At 45.5% G+C, this 25638-nt stretch overlaps 1 long non-coding RNA gene across 1 annotated transcript; it reads right to left on the bottom strand.

Moving 5' to 3' along the window:
- Positions 1 to 14088: 14088 nt before the first annotated feature.
- LOC119359444 lies at positions 14089 to 14911 on the bottom strand. The gene is made up of 4 exons (XR_005172541.1): positions 14846 to 14911; positions 14686 to 14746; positions 14275 to 14402; positions 14089 to 14179 (listed from the first exon to the last, which is right to left on the bottom strand). It is a non-coding gene; the product is annotated as an uncharacterized LOC119359444 (long non-coding RNA).
- Positions 14912 to 25638: the final 10727 nt, after the last annotated feature.

The following is a 25638-nucleotide window of genomic DNA, read 5'->3' as shown; positions in this document are numbered from 1 at the left end:
GAGAAGGGCGCGGGCGGCGCGGCGTCTGCGGGCCGCGGGGGCCCCGGCTGGGACGCGCGGGCCTCGGGCGGTGGCGGCTTGCCACGTGGCAGGCGGCTAGAGGCCGCGGGCGGCGGCGGACGAAATTTCCGGCGCGGCGGACATGTCCGGTGCGCGCGAGGTGGATTTTTCAGGGTTTTCGGGGGGAGAAGAAGATCCGGATTCAGAGGGGTCTTTAAATAGGCATAGAGGGAGCTAGGAGAGTCCAAATGAGGTGCGGTTTTCGGCCACGCGATCGTGATCGAACGACCTAGAAGATGGAGAAGGCTTAGGTGGGTTTTGGGCCAAATTGGAAGGGTGTTGGGCTGCAACACACACGAGGCCTTTTCGGTCCCTCGGTTAACCGTTGGAGTATCAAACGAAGTCCAAATGATACGAAACTTGACTGGCGGTCTACCGGTAGTAAACCAAGGCTGCTTGGCAAGTCTCGGTCCAATCCGGGAATGTTTAATCCCCACACACGAAAGAAAGGTAGAAATGGCCACCGGAGGAGAACGAAGCGCCGGAATGCAAAACGGACAACGGGGAAAAGGCTCGGATGCATGAGACGAACACGTATGCAAATGCAACGCACATGATGACATGATATGAGATGCATGACAACGATAACAACACATGGAGACAAGGACCCGAACCCGAGGAAATAAATTAACTTAACGCCGGAAACGGCAAGAGTTGGAGTACAAATTGGGAAAGTTACATCCGAGGTGTTACAGAGTACTGACTCCCTTCAAAGGGATGTGTTTACTCGACCCTAGAGTCGTCTCCGGCATAAATCGGATAGTTCGGAGCCTTTATTGTTGGTACCCGAAGGGGCTGCATGCCCCGGACCCTGGACTATCGAAGTATCACCTTCGGGCATGGCCTTCATTGTCCCTCGCACCACTTGTTGATCAGGAGAAATCCTCCGGGACGACACCTCAAAGTCGTCTGCCCTATTGGGCGAGAGGGTCTGTGGAGGCGTCTCGCTTTCCATCATCTCCGGAAGAAGATCCCTCGAGGAGGAGGACTATTTTGGAAGACTACGTGCCGGACTGCGAACATATATTTCAGATGTTACCCTTGTAAGCGGAAAGGAACGAGATATGTTTAGGACACCCTTGTTCACTTATGATTCGGCTAAAGGCTTGTCCTTATGGAGGAATTGCGCATCAACGTCGTCTTCTGAACCCGAACCGCCTGGCAAGGACATCTTCCTTCGCATAGGAGCCTCTACCTCCGAATCTTTGGAGGTGTTCCTCTTCTTCCCATGCGGGGAAGGGATGTCAGCCTTCCCTTCTCTTTTGTCTTCAGAAGAGGGAGTCCCAATCTCCCCGGATATAGCGTCTGGTGTACCTTTAGAATGGAGGCCACCTTTGGCCTTCTTGCTCTCCTCCTTGTCCTCCTTCGCCAGCACTTGATATGGCGCCGGAGCCAGCATCCTTGTTAACACAGGATCGGCTGAGTCTTTGGGAAGAGGGGCCGAACACCTAATTCATTCCTGAAGTGCATCTAGTGCCACCCCTAGTTGGTTTTGGAGTATTGACAACAAACCTGGTTGAGGGACTAATGTGTTTGTGAGAATTGCAGGATAACACAGGTAGAAGTCCCTCATTGATTCGGTTTACCTACCGGAGATGACCCCTAAAAATGTATGAAGACATTGAAGACAGGTGGTATGTGAAGACACTCACATTGAAGACTATGACAAGAGCAGACATCGCGTGAAGACTATGGAGCGTGAAGACTCAGTTGTTTCGACGTTTCCTTTTCTTCTTTGTTGAGTCATAGGAACCACCGTACTGTTAAGTGGGGTCCAAGTGAACCAGTCAGAATGACTGAAGTGAGGCTTAACCAACATCATATGTCTTCGAGCGAAGACAATGAGAGCAAATCTTATCCAGAGTTGGATGAGTTAGCTTTGCTTGTAGCCCAAGTAAATTTGTCGTGTGTGTTTGAAATCTGACTGTTGGAACACGTGTCAATTCCTTAGTGACCCAAGGTCATTTCGGAAAAATCAGGTCGGGTCGCCTAGTGGCTATAAATAGCCCACCCCCTACACCATAAATTGGTTGGCTGCTCAGAGTTAGTGCACGGCTTTTGTCGTTTGAGAGCAACCCACCTCGAAGCCTTTGAGAGAGAAATCCTTGCGAGGACAAAGCCCTAAACACCCAGAGCCAAAGAGTATTAGGCATCACTGAAGTCTTCCTGTCTGTGTGATCTGAAGACTTATTACACTTGAGGACCGTGAATCCTCCAGCTAGTTAGGCGTTGTGTTCTGAGCATCCAAGAGTCATCGTGGATCGCCGATGAATGAAGTCTGTGAAGGTTTGGAACTCTACATTGAAGACTTAACCAGACTGATTGGGCGAGGACTGGGTGTCCTTAGCTCAAGGGGAATAAGGTGAAGACGCGGTCTTCTGAGTTAAATCTCAGCCTCCCTAACCAGACGTACAGTTGGCACAACAACTGGAACTAGTCCAACAAATCATTGTCTTCAACGAGCTACTAGTTCTATCCTTCCCATCTCTTTATTTGCTATTGGTCCATGTGAAGTCATTGCATGTCTGCATTATCTTTTGTCTTCACTGAGTGACTGCTTGTTCTGATTGGATTCATACTATCTTCCATCCTGATCCATACTGCCTAGCTGCTATTAGTCTTTGTGCTTTCACTTCATTGAATACTTGACTATGGCTTGTCTAGTGTAGTCTACCTTCCGCTGCATGATAATAGGTTTATTTCTATCGTTTCTCTTCGAAACTTCCATGTTTTGAAGACTTTCATAAAAATCGCCTATTCACCCCCCTCTAGTCGATCACTAGCACTTTCAATTGGTATCAGAGCAAGGTACTCCCTTGTTCTGTGTGATTCGGTTCAACCACCTGGAGTTTTAGCTATGTCAACTGCAGGGATAATCAAAGTCTCCGCTGCGTGCCCCGTCTTTGATGGAACTGAATATCCCTACTGGAAGAATAAGATGTGCATGCATCTTAAAGCCATTGATGTCGACCTCTGGTATGTTGTCAAGAATGGCGTCCCCAAGGCTGGTGAAGGTGTCACCGTTGCTGATGTCAAGAAGTTTGTTCAACTGGACTCTACTGCCAAGAACATCATCTGTGGTCATCTGACCAAAGGGCAGTATGGCCGTGTGAGAGCTCTGGAAACATCTAAGCTAGTCTAGGACTGGCTCTCCAAGGTCAACGAAGGCGTCTCAACCCAAAGAGATCAAAGGATCAGTGTCCTTCGCAACCTCTTCAACCGCTTCAAGAGAAACGACAATGAGAATGTTCCGCTCACGTTTGATCGCCTTACTGGCATCACAAATGAGCTTCAAGCTCTCGGCGCTACTGAGATCACCAAGCATGAAATCGTCAAGACACTCCTGAGATCACTGGACAGCTCATTTGACACCCTAGCCCTGATGATTCAAGAATGCCCTGACTTCAAGACACTCGATACGTCTGACATACTTGAAAGGCTCAACACACATGAGTTTCAGCTTTCTGAGAAAAGAGATATCTACGGTCCCAACTATGGCCGAACTCGTGCCTTGAAGGAAAAAGTTGTGTCCTTATCTGAAGAAGAATCTGACTGTAGTTCTGATGATCCTGAAGACATTGGAAAGGAGCTTGCTATGCTTGTGAAGAAGTTCCAAAAATTCACCAAGAAGAAAGGCTTCAGAAAGTCTTCACGATCAAACTCAAGGAATGATGAAGCTTCTGTTCATGACTACAAGAAGAGAACATGCCAGAAGTGCAAGAAACCTGGTCACTACATCTCTGAGTGTCCGCAGTGGGACAATGAGAACAAGAAGAAGAAGAGCAAGGAATATGATTCTGACGACAAGAAGAAGAAATACTCAAAGTCTTCTTCCAAGTCTTCCTCAAAGTCTTCATCACACAAGAAGAGCTCATCTGGCAAGGGTCGTGCGTTTGTTGGCAAGGAAATGGATTTAGAGGAGGAGTCTGCTTCTGAGGAGGCGGAGGTGGAGTCTGAGGAGGAGTCCGATTCTGGCGTTGCAAGTCTGGCTACAGCCTATGTTGCCAAGTCCATCTTCAACACTGAAGACAATGACTTCATCACCGACGCCGATGTTGATGACAAGGACAACTCCGCTCCCACCTACTGCTTCATGGCACGCAGTGCCAAGGTAAACTCATGCACTACTCACTATCAAACTTCCAGTGAAGATGACTCTGATTGTGGTTCCAAACCCAGCTACAAAACACTTGCTAAAATTGCAACCGAACAACAGAAAGCTATGGAACATATTCAAAAATTGTTAGACAAAAGCGATGACCTGTTAGATGCTGAAATGACTTGATCTCAGTCTTTAATTGAAGACATAAAAAATCTTCATGTTAAGTATGAGGAACTTGAGAGTCGTCATGAAACACTCTCAACAACTCATGAAAAGCTTTCCTATGATTATCTTCAAAGGAAGCAAGATCTTGAGAAATTGAGAGCGGCTCATGAAGATCTTCAAAACGAAAACGAGTCACTTCGCGCCAAACAGATCAGTCCCGCTCAAGAAGGATTTGAACCACCATGTCTTAAATGCATCGAGCGTGACAACGCTACTTCTGTTGCTGGATGTTCTACTGCTGCTACCGTTGCAATATCTTCAACTGTTGATGTGGTAACTAACCTCTCTGCTGAGGATGCCACTGCTATTGCTGATGAAAATGCTAGGTTGAAGACATTGCTTAAAACAGGGATGTACAAAAGTCTCAAAGGGCATCAGACACTATGTGATGTCCTCAAAAGGCAGATCCTGAACTGAAACCCTAGGAAAGAGGGTGTTGGGTTCGAAAGGAAAATTAATGCTGGTGGCTCTTACTGGAAACCTGAACAGTACCCCAAAACCACATGGGTTGCTGCAAAGGAACCTTCAGTGGTTCAATCCACCCTATCTGGCTTCACTTGTTCTAATCCCATTGCCATTAATGAATCCTTTGATGCAAACTATAAACTGTTTAAGAATCAGAATGGTGAAGTGTTTGCCAGGTATATTGGTACTAACTGCAGGAATGGGCCACCTATGAAGAAAGTCTGGGTGCCGAAAAAGTGTCTGGAGAATGTTCCTGTGAATGTCTTCATGACACCACAAGTGAAGAAGACAAACCCCAGACCACAGGCTTCATATGGTCCAAAGGCTTCATACAGACAGAGGACTCACCTGCGTCGCACTAACGCAAATGTTTTGCAGGGAAACCATACTCAGGCCTATGAATATGAGTGTGTTTCATCAAACCGCCATGTTCATAAGACCCAGAACTACTCTGCTTATTCTTATGGGTACTATTGTCCACCTGCAAGACTATTTGCTAGGGCTCCAAAGCCAAAGTTCTTAGATGCTGCACTTAGACTCATTGCTTCGAAGCCACCCTTGAAGATGTGGGTGGCTAAGAAAGCTTAACTCTCTTTTGCAGGGAAAGGTCTCCAGCCGAAAATCAAATGCGTCTGAAGCTATTGCTGGGGACCTTAAACATCTTGTAGGGCGCAAGATCAAATGCCCAAACGGTCTTATTATGTATTTTGTTCCTGAGTCGCTTGCTACTTGCCCTATCAGTCCTAACCTCGATCTAAGCTTTCATAATCCACTTGCTTGTCAAATGTTTATGCTTCACAATTCTCTTTGTGAAGCCTAACCCCCTAACTGTACTGTAGGGTATGACACCAGATGCTTCAGAATGTATTATAGATAGTGGATGTACTAATCACATGACTGGCAAGCGAAGTCTTCTCATGGACTCAACTCTAAGTCCATCTGACAAAAGTCACATCACATTTGCTGATACTGGTAAAAGCAAGGTATTGGGTCTAGGTAGAGTTGCAATCTCAAAGGATCAGCACATGGATAAAGTGATGCTTGTTGAATCCCTTGGTTTCAACTTAATGTCTGACTCAATGCTTTGCGATTTGAACATGATTGTGATATTTGGGAAATATCGTTGCCTAGTTCTAATGGAATCTGACAAGTCTCTAGTCTTTGAAGGGTATCGGAAAGATGATTTGTACATGGTAGATTTCTCAGCAGGACCACAGCTCGCCGTATGTCTTCTTGCAAAAGCTTCAGAATGCTAGCTCTGGCATCGCTGGCTAGGGCATGGTGGCATGAGGAATTTGCACACTCTTGCAAAGAAGAAGCATATCATAGGCATCGAGGGCGTCAAGTTCAAGAAGGATCACTTATGCGGTGCCTGCGAAGCTGGAAAGATGATGAGGGCCAAGCATCCCTCGAAGACAATCATGACAACGACTCAACTCTTCGAACTGCTACACATGGACCTCTTTGGCCCTACTAACTACTCAACCCTTACTACTACTGCTTGTCTCTATGGTTTCATCATTGTTGATGATTATTCAAGATATACATGGGTGCATATAATCCTCTACAAGACTGAAGTGTAGGATGTCTTGAGACGCTTTGCCAATCGAGCCATGAACAACTATGGTGTCAAGATCAAGCACATCCGAAGTGACAACGGCACTGAATTCAAGAACACCGGCCTCGACACTTATCTTGATACATTGTACATCACTCATGAGTTCTCAGCCCCGTACACGCCGCAGCAGAATGGCATCGTGGAACGCAAGAACAGAACACTCATTGAGATGGCTCGGACGATGCTCGATGAATACAAGACACCAAGAAAATTCTGGCCTGAAGTTATTGATACTGCATGCCATGTCATCAACTGTGTTTATCTTCACAAGCTTCTGAAGAAAAAATCCTATGAACTCCATACTGGTAAGAAGCCAAATGTCAGTTACTTCAGAGTATTTGGTGCCAGGTGCTGGATCAAGGATCCTCATCACACTTCAAAATTTGCACCGAAAGCAAATGAAGGTTTTATGCTTGGTTACGGAAAGGATTCGCACTCCTACAGAGTCTTCAACCTCTTTCACAATAAAGTGGTTGAAACTGTGGATGTGCGGTTCAATGAGACTAACGGCTCGCAAAGAGAGCACCTGCCAAATGTGGTAGATGAAATTCCACCCAGTGAATCCATCAAGCTTATGGGAACTGGAGAAATCATACTGTCTGAAGTACAGCCTGAAGAGGAACTTATCATCTCTGCACCTGATCAACCTGAAGACAATGCTCAGCCTGAAGACAATCCTTCAAACGATGACAATGATCAACAAGAGCAAAATCTTCGTCCAGTTCATCCTCGTGTTGCAAATGAAGTACAGATTTAGAAGATAATTGATATCATCAATGCACCTGGTCCACTCACTCGATCAAGGGAAACACAACTACCAAATTTCTATGGACACTTTGCATTCGTCTCAATATCAGAACCCAAGAAAGTTGATGAAGCCTTCATGGAATATGAATGGATTCAAGCTATGCAAGAAGAGCTTCAACAGTTTGAGCTGAATAATGTATGGGAACTGGTCAAGCGTCCTGATCCTAGTAAACACAATATCATAGGCACTAAATGGATATATCGCAACAAGCAAGATGAGCATGGTCAAGTTGTCAGAAACAAGGCTCGTCTTGTTGCTCAAGGATACACTCAAGTTGAAGGAATTGACTTCGATGAAACATTTGCTCCTGTGGCTAGGCTTGAAGCTATACGCATACTGCTAGCCTATGCAAATCATCATAACATCCTTCTGTATCAAATGGATGTGAAGAGTGCTTTCTCAATGGCAAGATTGAAGAAGAAGTGTATGTTGCACAACCGCCTGGCTTTGAAGATCCAAAACATCCTGACGTGGTTTATAAGCTCAACAAGGCACTGTATGGCCTCAAACAAGCCCCTCGTGCTTGGTATGACACACTCAAAGACTTCCTGAAGAGCAAAGGCTTCAAACCGGGTTCCCTAGATCCCACTCTCTTCACGAAGACATATGATGGTGAACTGTTTGTGTGCCAAATATATGTGGATGACATTAACTTCAGCTGCACCAATCAGAAATACAGTGATGAGTTTGGATACATGATGCAAGAGCAATATCAGATGTCCATGATGGGTGAGCTGAAGTTCTTCCTTGGTCTTCAAATACGGCATCAACGCAACAACATCTTCATATCTCAAGAGAAATACCTCAAAGATTGCCTGAAGAAGTTTGGAATGCAAGACTACAAGGGTTGTACGACGCCAATGCCTACCAAGAGTCATCTGGATTCTGACGCAATGGTTAAGAGTTCGATCAAAAGGTATACCACTCCATGATTGGTTCTTTGCTTTATTTATGTGCATCTAGGCCAGATATCATGCTTAGTCTTTGCATGTGTGCCCGATTCCAAGCGGCACCAAAGGAATCGCATCACTTAGCTGTGAAGCGAACTCTTCGATATTTGGCTCACACCCCAACACTAGGATTATGGTATCCAAAGGGCTCAGAGTTTGATCTAGTTGGATTCTCGGATGCTGATTATGCTGGTGACAAGGTGGATCGCAAGTCTACGTCAGGCACATGTCACTTTCTGGGACGATCACTTGTGTGTTGGTCTTCAAAGAAGTAGGACTTTGTATCTCCCTCCACTGCTGAATCTGAATACATTGCTGCTGGATCTTGCTGCGCTCAGCTTCTATGGATGAAGCAAACACTCATAGACTATGGCATTCATCTGAAGCAAGTGCCACTCTACTGCGACAATGAAAGCGCCATCAAGATCACCAACAACCCAGTTTAGCACTCGAAGACAAAGCACATTCAGATCCGTCATCACTTTCTCATAGATCATGTCATGAAGGAAGATATTGATATCATTCACGTTAGCACTGAAGAGCAACTGGCAGATATCTTCACAAAGCCCTTGGATGAGAAAAGGTTTTGCAAGTTGTGGTGTGAGCTAAATATCTTGGAATCCTCAAATTTCCTGTGATCATGCACACATCCTAACACTTATGCATGTTGATGACTTAGATGTGCAAACACACGAAGTAACGTATATCTTCAACTAATGAAGACTTACACTCTAAGTGTGAATACATTAACGCGGAATTTGACTACGGAGCGCCACGATAATTGTGCGCCGTGTCTGGGTCTAATACTTCCTATACGGTGGGTAACGCCACCACCAAACTTTTGTTTGGAATACTTTCTGTTGGCGTTACATTTGCAAAGTCTTCACATTTTGTTTGTCTTCAATGTTAACATGGCTTCATGTTTATCTTCACTATATTGATTTGGTTTATGTCCTCTACAGCATTCACTTATAGCTATGTCTTCTAGTTGAATCTTTTGAACTAAGTGAATGTGATCGGACCCTAACCTTTCTATGATCCCGTCTCAAATCTATCTATCCAAATCCTATGCATTCTATTGAAACTGTCGAATGTCTTCTCTGCGTCCTTGTCAGCAGAAGATACAGAGATAAACATTAATCTATTTTCAATGCTCAATCCTTTTTACCTGAAACCCGGAGAAGTGGGAACGACCACCCGACAATCCAGGCGTACGTGGGAACATGGAACAACCTCCGATGTGTTGCATGATCGCCACGTGTCCTTTAGATGTGAACCGCCAGGGGCACCTGCGTAATAACATTATGCCGTCCCTGTCCCTATAAATACATGCCTCACCCCAGTCATTATCTCTTCCTCCACTTCTCTCTCTCGCACAAACCCTAGCGCCACCGCTAGCCCTCGACGACACCGGCGAAGAAGCTTAGCTGTCGCGACCTCACCAACGCCGTCCTCACGCCGGCCGCGGACATTGTCTTCTCCGCCATCGCTGTAGGTTTCCTCCGTCACCAAGTTAGGGTACGGAAGATCGAACTGCTCAGCCTCCTCTCCCACTCCGTCTAGCAGTTCCTTGTGTGGTAAATAAAAACTCTTTTTACAGTCTTATTGATCCGATAGATTCATCCTTTTCAACCACAAGTGGTTTCTGTTGCTACAAAGTTGGATCTATCCTGTTCCGCATCTCATAGCATGCCTAGTATGTTCACTTATGCTTCACAAAGTAGTTAGATTCCTCACTTGTACTTATTCGTGGATTCGTACAAATCTGGAACCAACTCTCTACATATGAGTGAATGTCTTCGCACTATGAGGTCAATGTCTTCTAAACTGATTTATCTTCAAAATCTTCTAAGAATGCATATGACCTCTTCCCCTTCCCTCGCATCTCTAATGCTGTCACAGGTACATGTCCGTGGGAGAATCCCTTGGTTCTCATAGTCTGCATTCATTTGCACAGTTCTTATAACATCACATAAATTCTCCTAAAGCCAGTTCCTGTCTGACCAGTAGACGGAAGACTTTGACAGTGTTGAAGCCTTTCAGTCTAAACTTCATGGCTAAAGAGAAATCAACAAGGAAGGGTGGTAGACAGCGCCGTGGGGGTACATCAATGGACCTGCCCGAAGATCTCTATGAACTATACAAAACTGACCCCGGAGAAAGCTATGGTTAGCGCAAGACACGAATCCAATGGATTCGAAGATACTGGGCCGAGCAATGGTTCAAGTACAGATTCGTCACCAAGGAGTATGCTGAAAAGAATGCTCTCTCGCGACCTTGGGGAGATATTCTCTATAAAAATCTTCAACCGAAGACTAGAACTGAAGTCATTGCTCAAGGATTTTACCCTTGCATGGTCAGAGGGCCACAACCTACTGATGCTGACCCATCGTCATTGCTATGGTGTCGAGATGACAATCTGTTCAAGCGCAACTATCAGGCTGCAAAGAACTCGGCCAAGGAAAACAAGAAGTCTTTGGGTTTAGACTTCAACCCAGGCCCATCTGCACCATGTGCTGACGGCACACGAGAAGCTGAACCCGATCTTGTTGGGCCCTTCTACAACTTAGAAGGTCTCATCGCTCACATTCAGGTTCAAGGGGCAGCCGTGGACCACTCTGCAGATGATGTTGATTCTGACGAAGTGCCTGCACCACCGAAGCCTGTGAAGCAAAACAAACCAAAGGCTTCAAAGCCCTCCTCTGCACCAAAGGTCTCACGGGCGAAGCCTCTGGCCACTGCACCTCCTGAAGCCAGTGTGCAGTCTGAAGATCTCTCTCGCATCTCCAAGTCTGACAAGTTGAAAAAGCCCATGCAACCAGCTGGACAAGCATTGACTCCTGTTGCTGTTTTGAGAAATGAAAATGACGCCATTGATCTGTCGAGCGACGATGATCCTGGCGATGATGCTCTTGAGCAACTGATAAAGAGCAAGCAAGAGGTGGAAATCTTCAATGATCTTCCCCTCTTTGATGTGGAGATTCTGTACAAGTTTATTGATGAGTGCTTTGATAGCCCAGAGCTCAGTTTTGATGATCTTCAGCTCCCGATTGGCCTTAGCGTCTCCTTCCATGGAGCCATTGCTCTTGAGCTGGCTCTTGCCCAGAAGATTGTTGAGCTGAAGCACAAGATTGACTATGAAAAGGCTCAGTTCAATAAGCACATGGCCAAGCTCAATGTTGAAGACATTCAAAACTTCAAGGTCATGATGCATGAGCTCAAGGAGGCATTCCACAAGAAACGAGAAGAAGCAAAAGGTTCTCGTGAGCGCATGAATAATCTTGCTGCCAAATGTGTTCAAGGTTACAGTGAAGCTGAAAAGCGCAAGGCTTTGGGGCGACTAAGCATCGACCCTAGAATGGCTGCCAAGAAGAAGAAGAGGCTAGCTGTGGCCGAACCAGAAGCATCAAGGCGGGAATAACCTCGCATTGTCTTCCCAGCCAGTATGACAGGCTCGAAGCCTAAGGTCCCCACAGTGGCTTCGGAGTTCAAGAAAATGAGAGCAGCTGAAGCCGAAGCCAGAAAGCGCAAGACCAAAGCCACCGCTGATGATGCTCTGCCTACCAAGAAAAGAAAAACAAAGAAGAGAGACCGGGCTGCTTCCATAGAGCCCCTTGTTGTCGAGCCAATTTCTGTTGCTCGTCCTTCCTCTGCACATCAAGAACATCGTCTGGTAGTTCATCAGCCTGCTTCCACAGAGGCTCCTGAAGCTGAAGAGAATCCAGCTGTTGACCCCACCGCAGCTGAAGACATTGGTCATCATGACAATGTTGAAGATGATGAAGTCCTTCCTCAGATCAAGCTCAATTTGGTATCATCGCCTGTTCTCACCAACAACGAACTCATCAGCATTGGTCGTCCATTGACACCAATTGCTCAGGATGACTCATGGGCTGATCACCCCCAAGAATCCCCTCGTGATGAAGAAACACCAGTTACTCCCCCACCACATGTCACCACTCCGGTGATTGACAATGAAGACTTTGAGGCCCAACCAACTCCATCTCCACAGGCATTGCCAGCATTTTGCAGGCTTGCAAAGGACCAAGGACACATGTCACATTGGCAAGTGTTCCAGAAGGAGAAGAGCGCCAATCTGTTTCACGCGAAGTCTTTCCTGAAGTCTCTTCTACTGCGAACATCCCTGAATCTGAAGCCAAAACGGATGAAGATATTCCGGCTGCATCAGCCGATGATCAATAAGAAGAACCAAGAGATGAGGAAAGAGTTGCTACACCTCTGTCCAACCCTGAAGTTGTTCTCGAGGAGAACGTGTCTGGCCCTCCAGCTCCTGAAGTGGAGGTTACCAATACTGAGGCTGCCACCAACAATGAAGCCAATGACGTTGTCATGGCTGAAGCTAATGTGGTGCCAGATGTCGCTACACCTGAAGCTTATGTTGCACCTGATGCAAATCTGCAGCTTGAAGCCAATGACTCTGCTCCTGTGCCACCTCCCAGGACACACACCATCGAGCAAGCGTATGATCGTGGTCAGCTTGTTACAGTCTGCTGGCCAATTCTGGTTTCTCCGCCTGCTCCCGGCCCTCAATTTGCCTATCATGTGGAGCACATGCCTCATGTCCAGAAGCCAAAGCCAAGGCTACCACGGTTCCCAGGTACTGCAATGTCACCAGGATCGTTTAATCTGAATGGATTCAAGGCACACAACAGATTCTTTGACAGTGACAAGAGTCCCTACACAAGGCCAAGAATCTCCTCAGATCGATTCTGGAGTTATCAGCAGCGAAGCTACTATTCTTGCATCTTGTACAATCGGGGGCGCATCTTCCCACATATGCGTCTTGATTGTGAAGCCATTGCTGGACTGCCATGCCTTGAAGAAGCCCTTGACTGCTTTCGTGATGCGGGTCTGCTCAACTTTGTGACTCCCAAGGAACACTGGAATGAAGAACTTCTGCTTCAATTCTATGCTACCCTCCACATTCGTGGGTACAACAGGGATCTGAAGACTTGGATCCTTGAGTGGATGACGGGCGATGTCCATCATGAAGCTATAGCCCAAGACACCATTGAGCTTACAACCCTGCCCACTCCTGGCGAATATTATGAACCAGGTTGTCAACAACACCAGAATGCTTTGGAGAGCATTTTCTAGAAGCCTGAGCCTAACATGAGCCAAATGCTGAGCATGATGAAGCCTCTGCCACGCGACGCTGAATATCCAACATAATTCTTTGTCGAAGACCTAGAGTATCTGCCCCGCACCATTTACCATATCATCAGGAAGACTCTATGGCCTGTCAAAGGACACTACTAGTAGAACGGTTTCTAAAGACGGTATATGTGGTTGTTAAAGGTCGTATTGTGGTCGTTAAAGGTCATTAACGACCGCAATCTGGTGTTCGTAGTAGGCTCCATCGTTAAAAGTATAACGACCATGTATCTTTTGTAGTCGTTATTCTTGTAACAATGGGATGATGTGTCGTCGTCAATCCCAATGCTATAACGACCACAATTGCAGTATTAACGACCACTTTTGTCGTTGCTAATAATGTTATCATGTTGACCAAAGTACGATTACCGGCCACTCTATTCCCTTCAGAATCATTTATATTTAGTATAACTTTCTGTTCAATGATCACTTTATACATCACCCAACATTTCAATATTAAGATCCATATTAATATAGACACAAAAGAATCTGAATTGCAAGGGTCATAGCCTCTTTCATTAATAGATGGAAATACCAATATTCCGACATACAATTCTGAAAAAATATCATTTGAGAAATTTGAGTCAAAAGCAATCCTTATAGGACCAATGGACTTGATCATATCTATCTAGAAAACGAGACAACTATAAAATATAATATTTATTTATGTTCAATCGAGGAACACCATCATTGTTTGAATGCATATCATTCTTCATCAGCTCTTACAACGCCTCCTGATAATTGCTACTTCTATATATCACGGTGGACCATCAATCCTACAAAATGATGAGTAGTTTATGGAAGTCAGCCCATGTAAATAATTGGCACAAAGTGTAATCACATATAAAATCAATGTATAATAACAACTTACTTGATCATGTTGGCTTTCATGAGAACTATCACTTAGAGTCTACCAGACACAAGTCGCTTAATTTCGGAAACTTCTTACACCGTGCCATTGAACTTTTCTTCGAGTTAAACTATGGTCTTAGTTTGTGCCTGGAGCGCCAACAGTAAGTTACTTCTAACTCTAAGTAGGAATTATACACTTGTTGTTCATTATTGAAGTTATTACAGTTAAATTAAGTCTTAGGTGTTTGGCGGAGGTTGTAGAATCAGCAAAGGTTGTACCCTTCTTGTGTGTCTTAGAAAATAGACTAACAATACTAATCTTATATTGTTAGAATAAAAACAACAGAAGTTAAATTGTGTACCAATTCCCAAATTATCTATCTAGAAGGTTTACTACTAGATCAAATAAAGAGGCAACATGAGAACTCACCAAAAACTCCTTGCAAGGCCATGGTTGCCCTACACTTCTTCACTTTCCAGATTTTTATTACCTATTAATTCATCAACACCATTTGCAGTGTTTGAAAATATACAACCAATCAGTGAGCATAGTAGATGAATTAAAGATGAAATAAATACATTTTACATACCATAAAATTCATCCATTTAATTTCCCATGTCATTATCATTGCTGGCATCAACTTGATCATTCATAGCTGCAATATATTATGATTTACTTGAAGACAATAAAGCATAGAAACAATTCTTGGTACATTACGTGATACTTACAAACTCACTTTTGGAACCATCTTCATCCCAATTTATACTAAACAAGATTGGTGTATTTGTTTGGGCATCATTTCCATCTACGAAAACAAGTAACCACATTATATGATTGATTATAAGATAGCTTGAATAATATTTTTATGTTTGCATAGTACCTTTTGTAGCTAACTTGTACTTTTTTTCGCAGTTCCGCATCTTGCGTTTGAGCCTGTCGGTAACCCTTTTCTGCTGAAATCTGCTAATTGACTTGATTTCTCTGTGAAGGTCTGCCTAGCAATACCTTTGTGTACCAGTCCAGACTTATTCATCTGTGGTAGCATCTTTCCCAAGCTAATGTTGTCAAGTTTCCATACCTATGATGACTCACTGTGATAACCTGTATATATATATAGCATTTGGTTGAAGTGTGCACAAAGGCTATACAAAGTACAATTTAAGTTAAATAAGTGAATGCTAAATCAAATAAAATACAATTTTCTTACAAAAACTTGGCTATCCAGAATGAAAGGCTCATTTGTCTGAAGCAAACGCTGCAGGTTAAGCCGAACGATTCCATTCTTGTTGTCTTACTTCATTCCATGCTCTTTGTTAAATACGTGAATCTAGTTGCAATGGAATAATGTCACACGCCTTCCATCTAAATATTGCGGCTCGACTATCTCTGTCAATATCCCATAATATTCTACTGCATTACCAATTATTATCCCCTTCTTCTGAAAGGACAGCCACCCCACTGGTATGTGTGCATAGGAGTCTAACTTGAATTTGAACACGACATCTGAATCTATTTCTGTCATAGCCAGTAACACATGTTACGTTTTCCAATGGACCATGTGATAGTGCCAAAAAGCCTTTGTTGAGCTCACTCATATCATGTTCCTGCAAGCAAAAATTATTTGGTTATGTAGCTATGTTAACATCTTCACACAAAGATACTGAAATGTGCATGCATATGCATCTACATACACACTTTATTCTGGAATCCTTTGTCTTACCTTCTCTTTGAACCACTAACTGAACTTTTGGTTCCACATGGTGGTAGATGGCTGCGGTGAACAGCCATCTTGACTACTGGAGTACTCACTACAGTAATACAAAGCTTAATTGATATGGGCATGCAAAAATTAGTTGACTATGTAACCAATAAGTTAATCGCCCAATCAATACCTAATATATGGTTTGAACTTCATCAAAATTTCTGAAAACATAAGTACCAAATTCTATCTACATATTTAGTAATTAGAATCAGGAACAGTGCATGAAGGTCCTGCAACAGAAAAAAAACAGAGGGAGGAACACCAACGAACCTGCAGCAGCGGAGCGAATGGAGATGAAAATGCGGTAGCGCCGACACATCGGGGTCAAAGCTACGGGCGACGTGCAGGCGGCAGCGCGGCCGCACCAGGGTCGAGGTGACCGATGAAATGTAGGCGACAGCACGGGCGCACCGGGGGCGGGGCTACCAGCAATGTGCAGGCGGCTGCGTGGCCGCACCGGCGTCGAGGCGACCGGCGACGTGCAGGCGACAGCACGGGCGCCCCAGGGTCGAGGCTACTGGCGGCAGTGCAGCCGCACCGGGGTCGAGGCTATCGACGACTTGCAGGAAGCATCATGGACAAGCCATGGTCCAGGAGACCGGCGAGGTGAGGGCTGCAACGCGGATAGGTGTAGAGGAGAAGGTAGATGCGATCTATGGACCATGGAGGTCTCGCGGGATGAGAGGAGAAAGAGGCGCAGGGAGATGGGATCCTGACAGATTAAAATAGATATTGGCTACCCTAAAAAAATAGATATTCGCTGTGTTAAAAAGATAGATGTCCGCTGTTACTTGCAAAACCCATATCACAGCATTATCGACCACTCAACTAGCGATGGGCAGACCGCTGGTTGTTGAAGCTATTACGTAGGCTCGGTTTCAATGTGTGGGGACTTCACTTTGCTGTTTAACGACCAAGGGTTTTTGGGAGATTGTCGTTAATGCCAGTTTTTGTAGTAGTGGGACATTCATCTGCAGCGAAGCTTGAAGGAGCAATGAAGACTTTGGTTTTCTATATCTTCAATGGCATCAGCTTCAATTCTCAAGACTTCTTCATCAGGCAGTTGGCTGCATCTGGCTCTGACATCTTTGGTCTGAAGCTCTATGCTCCATGGGTAATGCGTCTTATCAAGCTTCACTCCGCCTTCAACTATCAGCCGTCTGCACGCAATCATCTAGTATTCTTGCCAGAGGTTGATCTGTCTGTTGAATCTATTTACCTAGAGCCTGCAAAGGATCCAATTTATCTTCACAATGTTGATCATCAAAGCTTCATCCAGCCCATTGAAGGAGTTCAGGCCATCTCTCGTGTTTATCCCTTGGCTGGCAACACACTTGCCCCTCGCGCCCAAACTGAAGCCACTCGAAGCACCATTGCCCAAAGGCCTCGGAAGCGATCTCGTGTTCTCAATTACTGAGAGCTTCTTGTCGCTCTACATCAGAAACAGGATAAGCATCATGACTAGCTTAAGCGTCAGATGCAAAGCCTCTTGGTGGACGTCAATCGCATTCGCAATCTTGCCACCAAGAATGCCTTTGTTACACATGAAACCTGTCAGAGGTCCTGGAAGAGTTTGACATTGCTCACTGCTGAAGCAGCTCTTCAAGACAATGGCTTCATAGAAAGATTCAAGTTTGACTCCAGTCCTCCAAGGAATGCTCACTTGCGTCGGACTCCCTCACTTGAAGACTCTGACTATTCTTCCTCAGCTGCAACGGTGAATGCCAGAGTAATAGATGATCAAGATGATGCCACTTCACCACCTCCACCTTCAGCGCGTGTCGACACTGGACCAAGTTCTTCTGCACCACCGGACCTCAACGACGACCCTGCTGCTTCGCCTACTCCTCATGGGAACGAGTAGAAGCTCTATGTCTTCAAACCTTTTTGGTCGTTACTAACAAAAGGGGGAGAAGCATATGAGTTGATAGTCTTCAAGCGGGTCCATATGGGTGGTTGCATTACTTTTTCTACTTTTGCCAAGTGCTTACAACTCTCGCTTTTGATACATTTGGTTTGTTTTTTGAGTTGTAACACTTAAACTTGATGGTCTTTTGCTACCTTTTCGACACTATGTGATGCGATGATAAATTCCGCATGTGCGACGATAAATTCCGCACGAAGTCATTTTGCAGACGTCCATTTCTCATTATGCATGTCATTATCTTTGATATATCCTTTCATGCATGATGAATTGCCTTCATAAGTAGAAGAGGAGCTCCGCAAGTACAACCTGCCATGTGCATTTGCATTCAAAAGAAAATATTTATATGCACATCTTCAGGGGGAGCCTTTCTGCTACCTACGAAGACAATACTTAAATCCTTTACAATTTCACATGCATCTATCCCCATTTAAAACCTCAACCAGTTTGTCATCAATCACCAAAAAGGGGGGATTGTAAGTGCATCTGGTGCCACCCCTAGTTGGTTTTGGAGTATTGACGACAAACCTGGTTGAGGGACTAATGTGTTTGTGAGAATTGCAGGATAACACACGTAGAAGTCCCTCATTGATTCGCTTTTCCTACCGAAGATGACCCCTAGAAATGTATGAAGACATTGAAGACAAAGGTGGTATGTGAAGACACTCACATTGAAGACTATGACAAGAGAAGACATCGCGTGAAGACTATGGAGCACGAAGACTCAGTTGTTTCGACATTTCCTTTTCTTCTTTGTTGAGTCATAGGAACCACCATACTGTTAAGTGGGGTCCAAGTGAACCAGTCAGAATGACTGAAGTGATGCTTAACCAAAATCCTATGTCTTTGAGTGAAGACAATGAGAGCAAATCTTATCCAGAGCTGGATGAGTCAGCTTTGCTTGTAGCCCAAGTAAAGTTGTCGTGTGTGTTTGAAATCTGACCGTTGGAACACGTGTCAGTTCCTTAGTGACCCAGGGTCATTTCGGACAAATCAGGTCGGGTTGCCTAGTGGCTATAAATAGCCCACCCCCTACACCATAAATTGGTTGGCTGCTCAGAGTTAGTGCACGACTTTTGTCGTTTGAGAGCAACCCACCTCGAAGCCTTTGAGAGAGAAATCCTTGCGAGGACAAAGCCCTAAACACCCAGAGCCAAAGAGTGTTAGGCATCACTGAAGTCTTCCTGTCTGTGTGATCTGAAGACTTATTACACTTGAGGACTGTGGATCCTCCATCCGGTTAGGCATCGCGTTCTGAGCATCCACGAGTCATTGTGGATCGCCGGTGAACGAAGTCTGTGAAGGTTTGGAAGTCTACCTTGAAGACTTACCAGAGTGATTGGGTGAGGACTGGGTGTCCTTAGCTCAAGGGGAATAAGGTGAAGACGCGGTCTTTTGAGTTAAATCTCAGCCTCCCTAACCATATGTACAGTTGTCACAGCAACTGGAACTGGTCCAACAAATCATTGTCTTCAACGAGCTACTGGTTCTATCCTTCCCATCTCTTTATTTGCTGTTGGTCCTTGTGAAGTCATTGCTTGTCTGCATTATCTTTTGTCTTCACTGAGTGACTGCTTGTTCTGATTGGCTTCATACTATCTTCCATGCCGATCCATAGTACCTAGCTGCTATTAGTCTTTGTGCTTTCACTTCATTGAATACTTGACTATGGCTTGTCTAGTGTAGCCTACCTTCCTCTGCATGATAATAGGTTTATTTCTATCGTTTATCTTTGAAACCTCCATGTTTTGAAGACTTTCATAAAAATCGCTTATTCACCCCCCTCTAGTCGATCACTAACACTTTCAGTTCCGCCTTCTTTACCCAGCCCTGTTCGAAGATGGTTTTCTCAGTGCTACGGGATATTCAACTAAGCTGTGTTCAGGAGTCGAGTGCTTACCGAGGTATCCAGATGGTTGCAGTCGAGGCCGATGTCTTCACGAACTAAGCTGTGTTCGTGTCCCAAAGAATAACTTCAACATTCCTTTGTGCGTCATGCCGAAGAAGTGCTGAAGGGTCTGTGGTCCTTCTGGATTGAACTCCCACATGCGGAGGGGCTGTCGCTGGCACGACAGGACCCGGCGGACTAGATTTACCTAGATTACATTGATGAGGCTGGTGTCCTTTTCGAGGAGGCTCCGGATGGGGCTTTTTAGCATCTGCACTTGTCATTTGCTCCCCTGTAACACCCATGATGCGGCTATATCTCCCCCATGTCGGAGCACGACTTAGAGGGGTAATCTTTACACATCTCATGTACTGAATAAGAAAGAGATACATAGTTGGCTTACAATCGCCACTTCACACAATACATAAATATAGCATTACATCATCCAGAATACAATCAAGGTCCGACTACGAAACCAAAATAAAGACAACCCCAAATGCATAAGATCCCCGATCGCCCCAACTGGGCTCCACTACTGATTGTCTGGAAAGGAAACATAGTAACGTCTTGAATCCTCGTCGAACTCCCACTTGAGTTGAGTCGCATCCCCTGGAATGGCATCATCGGCACCTGCATCTGGTTTTGGAAGTAATCTGTGAGTCACGGGGACTCAGAAATGTCACACCCTCACGATCGAGACTATTTAAGCTCATGGGTAGGAAAAGGTAGTGAAGTGGAGCTGCAACAAGCACTAGCATATATGGTGGCTAACATACGCAAATGAGAGCGAGAAGAGGAGAAAAGCACGATCGATAAACTATGATCAAGAAGTGATCCTAGAACTACTTACATTCAAGCATAACACGAGACTGTGTTCTCTTCCCGGACTCCGCCGAAAAGAGACCATCACGATTACACACGCTGTTGATTCATTTTAATTAAGTTAAGTTTCAGGTTTTCTACAACCGGATATTAACAAATTCCCATCTGCCCAAAACCGCGGGCACGGCTTTCGAAAGTTCAAAACCCTGCAGGGGTGTCCCAACTTAGCCCATCACAAGCTCTCACGGTCAACGAAGGATATTCCTTCTCCCAGGAAGACCCGATCAGACTCGGAATCCCGGTTACAAGACCTTTCAACAATGGTAAAACAAGACCAGCAAAGCCACCCGAATGTGCCGACAAATCTTGATAGGAGCTGCACATATCTCATTCTCAGGGCACATCGGATTGTCCAAACTTCAGGCAGGCCAACCCAGAGTTGCCCCTGGTGGCCACCGGCGGCTGACAAGTTGGGCCAACACTCAGAGGAGCACTGGCCCGGGGGTTAAAATAAAGATGACCCTCGAGTCCGCGAAACCCAAGGGAAAAAGGCTTAGGTGGCAAATGGTAAAACCAAGGTTGGACTTGCTGGATGAGTTTTATTCAAGGCGAACTGTCAAGGGGTTGCCATTATAACCCAACCGCGTAAGGAACGCAAAATCAAGGAACATAACACCGGTATGACGGAAACTAGGGCAGCAAGAGTGGAACAAAACACCAGGCATAAGGCCGAGCCTTCCACCCTTTACCAAGTATATAGATGCATTGAAGTAAACAAGATATAATAATGATATCCCAAACAATAAACATGTTCCAACAAGGAACAAACTCCACCTTCACCTGCAACTAGCAACGCTATAAGAGGGGCTGAGCAAAGCGGTAACATAGCCAAACAACGGTTTTCTAGGACAAGGTGGGTTAGAGGTTTGACATGGCAATATGGTAGGCATGATAAAGCAAGTGGTAGGTATCGCGGCATAGCAATAGAGCGAGCAACTAGCAAGCAAAGATAGAAGTGATTTTGAGGGTATGGTCATCTTGCCTGCAAAGTTCTCCGAGTTGACGTAAGCTTGATCCTTGTAAGCGTACTCAACGGGTTCCTCGATCACGTACTCGTCTCCCGGCTCTACCCAAGGCAAGAACACAAGCAAAATAAACCACAATCAACGATGGTGCAATGCGCAAACAACATGATGCAAAACATGGCATGATATGCGGGATGTGCTATGCAATGCATATGCGTGCTCTGGAAGGAAAAGATTGAACCAGGCCTCAACTTGGCAAACCAAGTGCACCGCTGGAAAGATGAGTTGATTTCGGTCGAAATTGATACAAAGATGGCTAGAATCGGATGCACGGTTTGCAAATGGCAAGCAAAACAATAATGGCACAATTCTGCGATTAACAGCACGATGCCATCTAGAATGCAACAAGAAACTAAACTACTGCACTCCAACATAGCAACAAAGCACATGGCAGTGATCTACTCAATATGCTTGACAAAAGATGAACACTGAACTACGGCTAAATCACACAATAGAAGGCTCAAACAAGCATGGCAAACGGGCAAAATATATCAGCATCACAGACTTAGTGAAAATACTAACATGTCAGGAATTAACACCAGGAAGCAATGTTTAGAGCAAGATAAAAACATGCTACAGGATCCGATCATAGCAACACAAGGCATGGCATGAAACTACTCAAAGCATATAACAAAAGTCCCTTACATCCATAAGCCAAAAGGGCACAGAAAACATGATTGCACCCATGTAAACATATCAAGTTTCGTTAACAGATTAAGACTTAGCAGAAAACTGGACATGGCAAAAACAGAGTTACGTAGACATGTTTGCGAGCTCGATGCACTCAACACAAGGCATTGCATGACAAACTAAGCATACACCCGGCAAGAAGACATGTTCAAGAAGCTAACCATGGCAAGAACAACCTCATAGCATGCATGGATAAACTACAACAACCTTGGCAAAATTGATTAACACGTAAACAATCTGCCAGGAACATTTTATAGCAAAAGTAGAGCAAGATTGAGTCATGCTAGGATACTCCATAAATGCAAACAAGGACATGGATGGATAGAGCATAACCATATGCCCAAATCATCCTTGCTGAACATACCCAAAAGAGGCATGGATCACCCTGTAGCAACAAGAATACATGGCATAAAAATAACATCAGGGAAATGACTTACTGAAAATCTAAGTCCCTAAAATCAGCAACATCATGAGAGCTACTTTGCATGCAGGTGCTAGTCACCACATTAATCACAAAAATACATGGCATACACCCCTGTAAAGATGGCATAGCATAGCCCAAAACACATGTAGAGCTCAAGCTCATATGTGGCACACAATAATCATGGCAAAAATGACAAATGCTCAAGATCTGTTAAGAAACAGGAAATAACATTTTATAGCACTCTTGCAACAGCAATTTGGGCATATAGATGGACTCAAACAAGCATGGTGCAATGGAACAAAATGAAGAGGACATCCTAACGAACATTTTGATATATGGCACGCTCAAAGCGGAGCTACGGTGATAGAGATATGGCATGCTGAACAGGGGCTCAGAATGTAAAATAAAAAGACTTAGAGATATTCGAAGTCAACCCTAGGTTTGGATCTGGATCTGGGGACTCGTGCACGGTCTTCGGGGTTGAACGGAGAAGGTCGCCGGTGTTCGGATCCGGCCGACGAGGTGGTGAGGAGGAGCCAGGCGGCGAAGTGGGTGTCGCCGGAGCTCCTGTAGCGTGCGGAGGGCGGCGCCGGACGCGGTAGCTCGGCAGCGGCGGGTGCGCTTGCCGGTGGCGGGGTGGCGCGGCGGCCGGCGAGGAGGAGGTGCGGTGGCGCGGCGATCCATGGCGGCGAGGCGAAGGCGCGGGCGGCGGGGAAGAAGCAGGCGCAGGCGGCGAAGCGGATGGGCTCGGCGGGCCCGCCTCGGGCTCGCGGGCTGGCGACGGTGGCGGCAACACGTGTTAGGCCCCGATTGCTGCTGGCGCGGTGGCGGACGCGTCCGCCAGACGCGGACGTGTCCGGCGGCGTGGGAGGAGCGGGGCTAGGGATTGGACCCGGGATTTTTGGGGAGATGCACATATTTATAGGTAGAGGGAGCTAGGAGAGTCCAAATGAGGTGCGGTTTTCGGCCACACGATCGTGATCGAATGGCCGAGAGGATGGAGGGGGTTTGGATGGGTTTTGGGCCACTTTGGAAGGGTGTTGGGCTGCAACACACACGAGGCCTTTACGGTTACCCGGTTAACTGTTGGAGTATCAAACGAACTCCAAATGGCACGAAACTTGACAGGCGGTCTACTGGTAGTGTACCAAGGCCGCTTGGCAAATTTCGGTCCATTTCAAGAAAGTTTAACACCCGCACACGAAAAGAGACAAAAGGGGGCACCAGAGGACATAGGAGTGTCGGATCACAAAACGGACAACGGGGAAAATGCTCGGATGCATGGGACGAACACGTGTGCAAATGCGATGCACATGATGACATGATATGAAAAGCATGACATGAACAAAATGCACAACGAAGACAAAACCCAACCACAAGGTAATATCATAACTTAGAGCCGAAAATGGCAAGAGTTGGAATACAAATATGGCAAATTACATCTGGGGTGTTACAACACTCCATCACTACGAATGGATCTCGTCCCGAGATCTAGGACTGGAAAAACTCCAGATATTCGGAACGGAGGTGGTCCTCGCGTTCCCAGGTGGCCTCTCGGTTGGAATGGTGTGACCACTTCACTTTCAGTAATTTGATAGAGTTGTTGCGAGTCTTGCGCTCGGTTTCTTCAAGAATAGCAACGGGATGCTCATGATAAGACATGTCTTCTTCGAGATCAATCTCTTCAAAGTTGATGGTGCGGTCAGGAGTCTTGAAACACTTGCGAAGCTATGACACGTGAAACACGTCGTGCACATTTGCAAAGTTGGACGGAAGCTCAAGTTGATAGGCGAGATCGCCTCTTTTGCCAATGATCTTGAAAGGACCCACGTATCTAGGGGCAAGCTTCCCTTTGATACTGAAGCGACGAGTACCTTTCATTGGAGAGACGTGGAGGTAGACATGGTCTCCGATCTTGAAAGCCAAGTCACGATGCTTGCTATCATAGTAACTCTTCTGGCGCGATTGTGCGGCTTTGAGATTTTCACGAATGATTTTGCACATTTCTTCAGCCTCTGTGATCAAGTCATTGTCAAGAAGTTGGCGTTCACCAGTCCCTGACCAGTTAAGAGGAGTACGACACTTTCTGCCATATAGAATCTCGAATGGGGCCTTGCCCGAACTCGCTTGGAAGCTGTTGTTGTAGGAGAACTCGGCATATGGAAGAGAATCTTCCCACTTCATACCGAAAGAAATTACACAAGCCCTGAGCATATCTTCAAGAATTTGATTTACTCGCTCGACTTGTCCACTGGTTTGAGGATGAAAAGCTGTGCTGAAGCGAATGTTGGTGCCCATGGACTTCTAAAAGGAATCCCAGAACTCAGAGGTAAAGATGCTTCCACGATCTGAAGATATCAACTGCGGAATGCCGTGCAAGGAGACAATCCTAAAGGTATATAGCTCTGCCAATTGAGCTGCTATAATAGATTCTTTGATAGGAAGAAAATGAGCCACTTTAGTGAGCTTGTCGATGACGACGAAGATAGCGTCATTGCCACGCTTGGACTTGGGAAATCCAGTCACAAAGTCCATCTCAATATGATCAAACTTCCATTCTAGAATGGCAAGAGGTTGGAGGAGACCAGCTGGCCATTGGTGTTCTGCTTTCACTCTTCTGCAGACATCACATTCATTCACGAACTGATCAATCTCGCGCTTCATTCGAGTCCATCAATACGACTGCTTGAGGTCATGGTACATCTTTGTACTTCCAGGATGAATAGATAGGAGCGAATTGTGAGCCTCGTTCATAATGACTTTACAAAGGTCACCTTTAGGAACCAC

Source organism: Triticum dicoccoides, chromosome 2A (genome assembly GCF_002162155.2).
Source record: "Triticum dicoccoides isolate Atlit2015 ecotype Zavitan chromosome 2A, WEW_v2.0, whole genome shotgun sequence".
Lineage (NCBI taxonomy): Eukaryota > Viridiplantae > Streptophyta > Magnoliopsida > Poales > Poaceae > Triticum > Triticum dicoccoides.
Note: the sequence above shows the minus strand (reverse complement) of the source record. Positions and strands in the feature narration are given on the sequence as shown.